The sequence below is a fragment of the Mandrillus leucophaeus genome, unplaced genomic scaffold (assembly GCF_000951045.1).
Source record: "Mandrillus leucophaeus isolate KB7577 unplaced genomic scaffold, Mleu.le_1.0 Scaffold652, whole genome shotgun sequence".
Taxonomy (NCBI): Eukaryota; Metazoa; Chordata; class Mammalia; order Primates; family Cercopithecidae; genus Mandrillus; species Mandrillus leucophaeus.
The window spans coordinates 1,722,644-1,729,295 of record NW_012107053.1 but is presented as its reverse complement, the minus strand read 5'-3'; positions in this window follow the sequence as shown (position 1 = coordinate 1,729,295).

Genomic DNA, 6,652 nt, shown 5'->3' with positions numbered 1-6,652 from the left:
ATGACACACGGAGATTGTGGGAACTACAATTCAAGATGACATTTGGATGGGGACATAGCCAAACCATATCACACCACTTCTTAAGTGATATGTTTTTGCCCATTTTCTAAAATAGTTTTTCTGGCTCTAAAAGTAAATACTTTCATTGTAGAGTATTTGAAAAATATACACAACTCATAAAGAATAAAATGAAATCACTGATAATTCCATCAATCAGAGATAAGCACAGTTAACATTTCGATTCTGTAGTTGCAGTCCTTTTCTCTACACAAACATGTAAATTTCTTATTACAAAAATGTGGTGATACCTCACATACTATTTTCTAACACAGTCTTCCCCTTCAATTTATTGTGAACATTTTCCAAATTGTTAACAACTCCTAGAAAATAATCCTTGGTGGTTGCTTCAGATTCAAGTATGTTTATATACCATAATCCGTTAATCCAGTTCCCTATGGTCTAACATTTAAGTTGTTTTCAATTTTTTGCTATTACCAAAAGCACAGCTTTCTTTAAAAATAGTAAGGAATAAATTGCTATTGCAATTACCATTGAATTTTTTTTAGAACACTACACAAATCAATTTTAGAGAGTGAAGAATCCAGAAAGAAAGGATCACTTTGGTAACAGTGTTGAGAATTTTTAGAGGCTGTTTAAATAAAGGTTAAGATGACTTCAAGAAAGAAGTTCTAATCACGAATGGGACAGATGACTGGCATTTGAGCAAAGAGTATAAGAGAAAGCAGAACTACATACAGAAACGTTGAAAATGAATGTGAGGAAAATTAAAGAACAAGGCAATGTAGAGTGCAAAGCTGAGATCTTAAAATTATTGTTTAAGAAGCAATTTTGTTGTCTTTAATGGCAAACCAGTCAGGTGCTAAAAGCGTCAAAGGTTCACGAAACAGTCTGATGCAGAAAGCTTGTAGACAAAGATTGTGTGGCCTCCTTGCTTACAGCTGTGCACTGAGTTTTAGCATCAAGCCAGTCCAGTTAACATACTGACTTGTGATATTTACAGACATGAAATTGTACTTACATATATAAAGACACAAAATTATACCTGCATATAATCTAAGGAAGAGAAAAACAGTGCAAGTCTGCAAAATTCTATCCATATCCAAAGTGTCTCTGGGAAGTCCAGTCCCTGGTGATTTATTTGTCCTACCCCATAAGTAACATCATTTTGAAATGATTTTTAAACCAAATGATTTTCTTCAACTTGAAATAGAAACATGTGAGGACATAAAGTTAAAAAAAAAATTGAGTCAGAAAGTGTTTTTCTCTGTATTCACCACATTCAGAATTACTTAGAGAGACCATGGGTACTTTCAAAGAAAAAGTATGGTTATGATTCCCCAAGACTCTTCCCTTGTTCTAAGTGCAACCCAAGCAATAGCCCATTAAGGAAAGCTCTGACTCTAACCTTCAATTTGTGTCATGAAAGATGGTGCTAAAATTTTTTCACCCTTTAGATCTTCTCAGAGAGGTACTCACAGTTGGGCAAATGAAAGTGTTTGTGACATTAAAAGGCAGCAGTGTGTCCTGGCCTACAGTTTGTATCACAAGTGACAGGTCTGAATTGCCTTCTACTCAGGCAAGCAAAAGAGAAAGTTAAAAAAGAAGTTCAAGGATTAAGTTTCCATGTGTGTCTCCATTCACAACAGATGGCCTCCACACGGACAAGCTTTACGCATTTGGTGATCTCCAGATGGGCAAATAAAATGCCATTTTGATCTTATTGTAAATATGGGAGGGAGGTTGTTACAAGCTTTCAATCAAACAGAAAGGAAAATGAATTTCCTCCAGGCAGGGACCTTAAGATAAAAGAATAAACATTAAGGCAGTATAAGGATTCTACATGTAAATATACTAGTCTTTTCTGAAGCTTAAAGTTTAGTTTGTTGCAAATTCAATTTATTGTTAAATTTGTTGCAAGCCTTAGAGAAATTGTTGAACAATCTTGATAGGTTATACATATGATATATTCAAGAAAAATCTTGTATTCAATTTTTGGTAAGTCCTGTGAAATTCAATAGGCATTGGGGGAAAAAAAAAACCCTATTATAATAGTTTCATTGAGTTTCATACTTAATTTTATAATTATCTTCCTATTTAAAGCACACATCCTTAAAATTATGCTTTTTTTAATGTCTACTAAGCAGTCAATTTTTCTTCAAAATGTATCCTTTCTTTTTCATTTTCACAACTAAAACCACATCCATATCATCCGGCGCCCCTTTGATTTATGGAACACTGCATGCAGTTGATGTTTTGCCTTTGATTTGGTGTTTCATTCTGCTTCCCCACCTGAGCCAGTCTATTCAATATTCTTCTCAATTATGTGACACCCCTTCCATCGTGTACACGCATACACACACACATGCCCACACACACACAAACACACATCTAAAAATATATAATTTCAGTAGCTACCCCATGACTGAAGTTAGAACTCTGACTACAGCAAGGACATTTAATTATCAATTTGGAAAAATACTTGCCTGTGTAAACTTAATTCTGAAAAGCAATTGCTCTGCTTTGAAAATAGGACAATGATAATACACACATGGGTAATATGTAGTTACTCTAGCGATGGATATACTAAAAGCCCTGACTTCACCACTATAGACATCAATGTAACAAAACTATACTTGTATCCAACATATTAATACAAATAGAAAAATTCATCGTAATACACACTATTTTGATTCCATAATTATGATTAAATATCACAGACTTTGCATTTCACACTAGAACACCAAACTTCGCCAACACACTCATATGGAAATATTTAATTAATGCCTGTATCTTTAAAGCAAACAACCTAGCCCAGTACTAAGCATACGGTCAACTCTTAGTTAATAATGATGGAAAGATTTTTTTTTAAATCGATGAACGTCTGAATTTTTAAAAAATCCAGTAGCCTTTGATAGCTACAGTTTAGCGTATTGAAGTGAGGCCCAGATACAATACTCAGAATAGTGTAGTGAGGAGCAGCACTGCCTATTGCTCATCACCACAGGCCCTGAAGTCCAAAAGACCTGGGCCCTAATTCTGGGTTCTAAACTCTTACACATTAGCTTTTACCCTGGGAAGTTACTTGCCCTTTCCAAGCTTTAGTTTCCACATAAATTGAGTAGGCAAAATAGTAGTAGATACAACACAATAGGTTGTATGGGGATTAAATCAAATGGTATATTTGATAAATCAAATGGTATATATATCTCTGTGCATTTTAGCTACGTCTCTTCCGCACAGCTATGACCATGTTCCGCATCAGTACACGTTTTCTTGATAAACTCCTAGAAGAAAGGGCTCTGGCTATGCCATTTAGGACAATGTTGAGCAAAACATCTCTTAGGTACTTTATTATGCCTTTGGTTTATTGTGACGATAAAAATTCTGTTGCCACGTTCCCCCCGCCCCACCTTAATCCTCTATTTCAACTGCATCAAAAATCTTATCCTTCCAATAAATCCTGCTATTTTACACCTCCCTGATTTCACCCTGTTCTCTCACCTATAACACCATTCTCTTTCCCAGAAGTTCGAGGAACTAGCAAGTCACCCAATGGTTTTCTAGTTAGCCATGATGTACGTAAAGGTCACCTGGCTCTGACACCTGTTCCCTCACCCATCACCAGACTGATGTGGCTGCTTTTGATTGTCTGCACCTTTGTCTTCTTACTTTATCACCCAGTAGTACTCCTTTCTAGTAATCACACCTTCATCCAAAAAGGCCAACAGTTCCTGGAAGACAAGAATGACCCTTCACTCAAGAGTGTAGAAGAGACTATGGCCATAAGACCACTGAACACAACTAAGAAAATAGCCTGGGATTTCACCCAGGTGGGTGCCTACCACCTCAGCTATATTGTGATCCATGTCCTTGAGGCATGATTGGATCTGTAAACCCCGACAAACTTCTAATGCTTGGAATTTCTGCTCCAACCCACTGAGAATCCACTGTTGTAACTGCACTTGAGATTTATATTACTCCCTGCTTTACTTCCCCCACAGGGCTTTTGTTTATCCGAATCTTTTCATTTGATCTTGCTTTATGATACACTGGCAGCTCCTTATGTAGTATTTCAATAGAAGAGGTGGCTGCCTGATCATCTGCTAGAAAAGGGGCTCTTTAAAATACCTAGGTCAGTCATGGTGGTGGTTCACACCTGTAATCCCAGCACTTTGGGAGGTCAAGGTGGGAGGATCACTTGAGCCCAGAAGTTGAAGACCAGCCTGGGCAGCATAGTGAGACCTTGTCTCTACAAAAAGCAAACAAAAATTAGCCAGGCATAGTGATGCATGCCTGTAGTCCCAGCTATTTGGGAGGTTAAGGTGGGAGGATCGCTTGAGCCTGAGAGGTTGAGGCTGCAGTGAGCTGAGATTGAGTCTTTGCACTCCAGCCTGGGTGACAGAGCGAGACTTTGTCTCAAATAAAATAAAATAAAGTAAGTCTACTTGGGCATAAAAAATTAAGATTCATAAAACACTTAAAAACATACCTTCGTTTATTGACCATTCAGCATTTTAAAGATAATGTCTTTAAAATACTTGAAAAGGAATATATTAAAGGAGTTTATGGCAGAATATAGTGAAAGAAGCACAAACTTGGAGTCAAACTGAGCTCTTATAAGTTATGTGAGCTCTTCATCTGTTTCTTTGCCTGTTAAAAAAAAGGTAAGCATATCTGCCTACCTACAGTGTAGAATTGTGATATGGATGGAGTGAGATAATTCAAGTATGTAAGGTACCTGTTGCAATACGTGAGTCATTAGTAAGGACCCAATTCTTTACTCATACCCTCCTTTCTGCCTGCTCTACCTCTCTTCTCTGAGTTAGAGGATAGCAGATGAGAAGGCAGTTATGTATGCCTAGCATCTCCCTGGAATAGGCATTCTTGACTCACAGTTCAAATTTACTTGCAGAATGCAGAGATGATGACATTGTCAGCACTCAGAGGAAGGGCAATAATGGGTTCATTCTAGCAAATTCTAGCTAAGCCAAAATAATATGCCATGACTGTCTGACAGAGAAAGTTGCTTTTTTCTCCCTTGCAGGTCTGACCAACGAAAAAAAAAATTGAGAATTTTTTAAAGGTGAATTGAAAAAGACCTGTGAGGAATGGCAAGGAATTTCAAGCAGAGCATTGCAGTGTCAGAAGACAGAATAACTAAAGAATACTGCATGCCAAGAACGGTAGATGCAGCTGCTTCCAGAAGGGGCTAGGCTTCTTTCTTCTTTTCTCTTTGTGTTTTATCCTTCTCCCTCCAGGTTACCTCCACATGGCCCTCACTTATTGAAAGTGTATGACAGGTTTGAGTTCTAATTTTATACCACAGAGCCTGCCCCACACCTTGCTAGGGTTTTCTTTCTCCAGTTATCACCTGAAATGGTTTCTTATTCTTCTTCTTATTATTGTTCTTATGCCCCTCAAATCAGTTGATTATCTTACAATGAGCACTTTTTCCACAAAAGCTGAAGTCTCTAAATGCTGGATCTTTACAGAGTCAAAGCATCTTTCAGCTCTGTACGTGGTTTAGTTTAGTGTTCAGAAGTGAGTTTATGAAAGGCAAGAAGGCTTTTTATATGAAAACTTGTGATGTGTTTCTCTCTGTTGCTGTCTCATTTTCCCCCAGCTATAGGTGCCCACAATAGCTGACAGTCATGCAAAATCATACTTTGAGCAAAATTTGCTCCTGATTCTATAGAAATCTCAGATGGACAAATCATCAACTTCTCATATATTTATCTGAATATTTAACCTTGTCACCTAGAATTTCTGTGAATTCTAGAATATTTAAATAAAAGTGGTTTCTTGTCAATGAAAGAAGTTTGCATTAAAAGCTCAAAACATTGCTGTCTAGATATGTCCTCTACTTCTCCCTGATAATAACAGATAAGACTCAAATGGATTTCCCTGTAAATTTACTTTATTATGTTTAATATACTAAAATTTATAATGCAGATGTTTAGTTTTTGGAAGGAGAAAAATGACAGTTCTTGGCAATTTTTGTCTTTCTACAAATACAAATGACTGTGGAATCATCTCTGGGTTCTCTGGTCTTAAAGACATATACATGCTAAGTTTATAATTTCATGATTTCTCCATAGAATTATGCACTATTCTAGAACCTAGATCTGAATGGATGCCTCTGTGAATTAAAATGCCAAACTCTTCATCAGTTTTCATGATCCAGAGAAAACAAATAGATTATTTTGACATTTTAGCAATATATTAAAAGAGAAAGACTGATCTCATAAACTCTGTGGTCTGGTCCTGGCTGATGTAATTATGCCAGGAGTCCCCTGTAAAAGTAATTAGGGAAGTTGAAAAAGTGAGCACTCCCCAGATGTGATCTTACCAGTGGCCTTAATATATGACATCAATGAGTTAAATGAGGAAACTACCAGAGGCCAAACATCTAGGTTTTAAGTTTCAGACAAGGTTTTTGCTTGTGTTCACCTCAGGAAATGAATATTGCATTCATAAATTGTTGTTCTTATCCAGGAGATGAACCATAGCAGTTTCATTTAGCCCTAGAGTATTAAATTTCTTTAACACTTTGCCACATTAGAATATGTTTTCCATCTGAATCTGATGATGCAATATTTGAAGGGAGAAATAGTTAGCCAAGTGACATTCC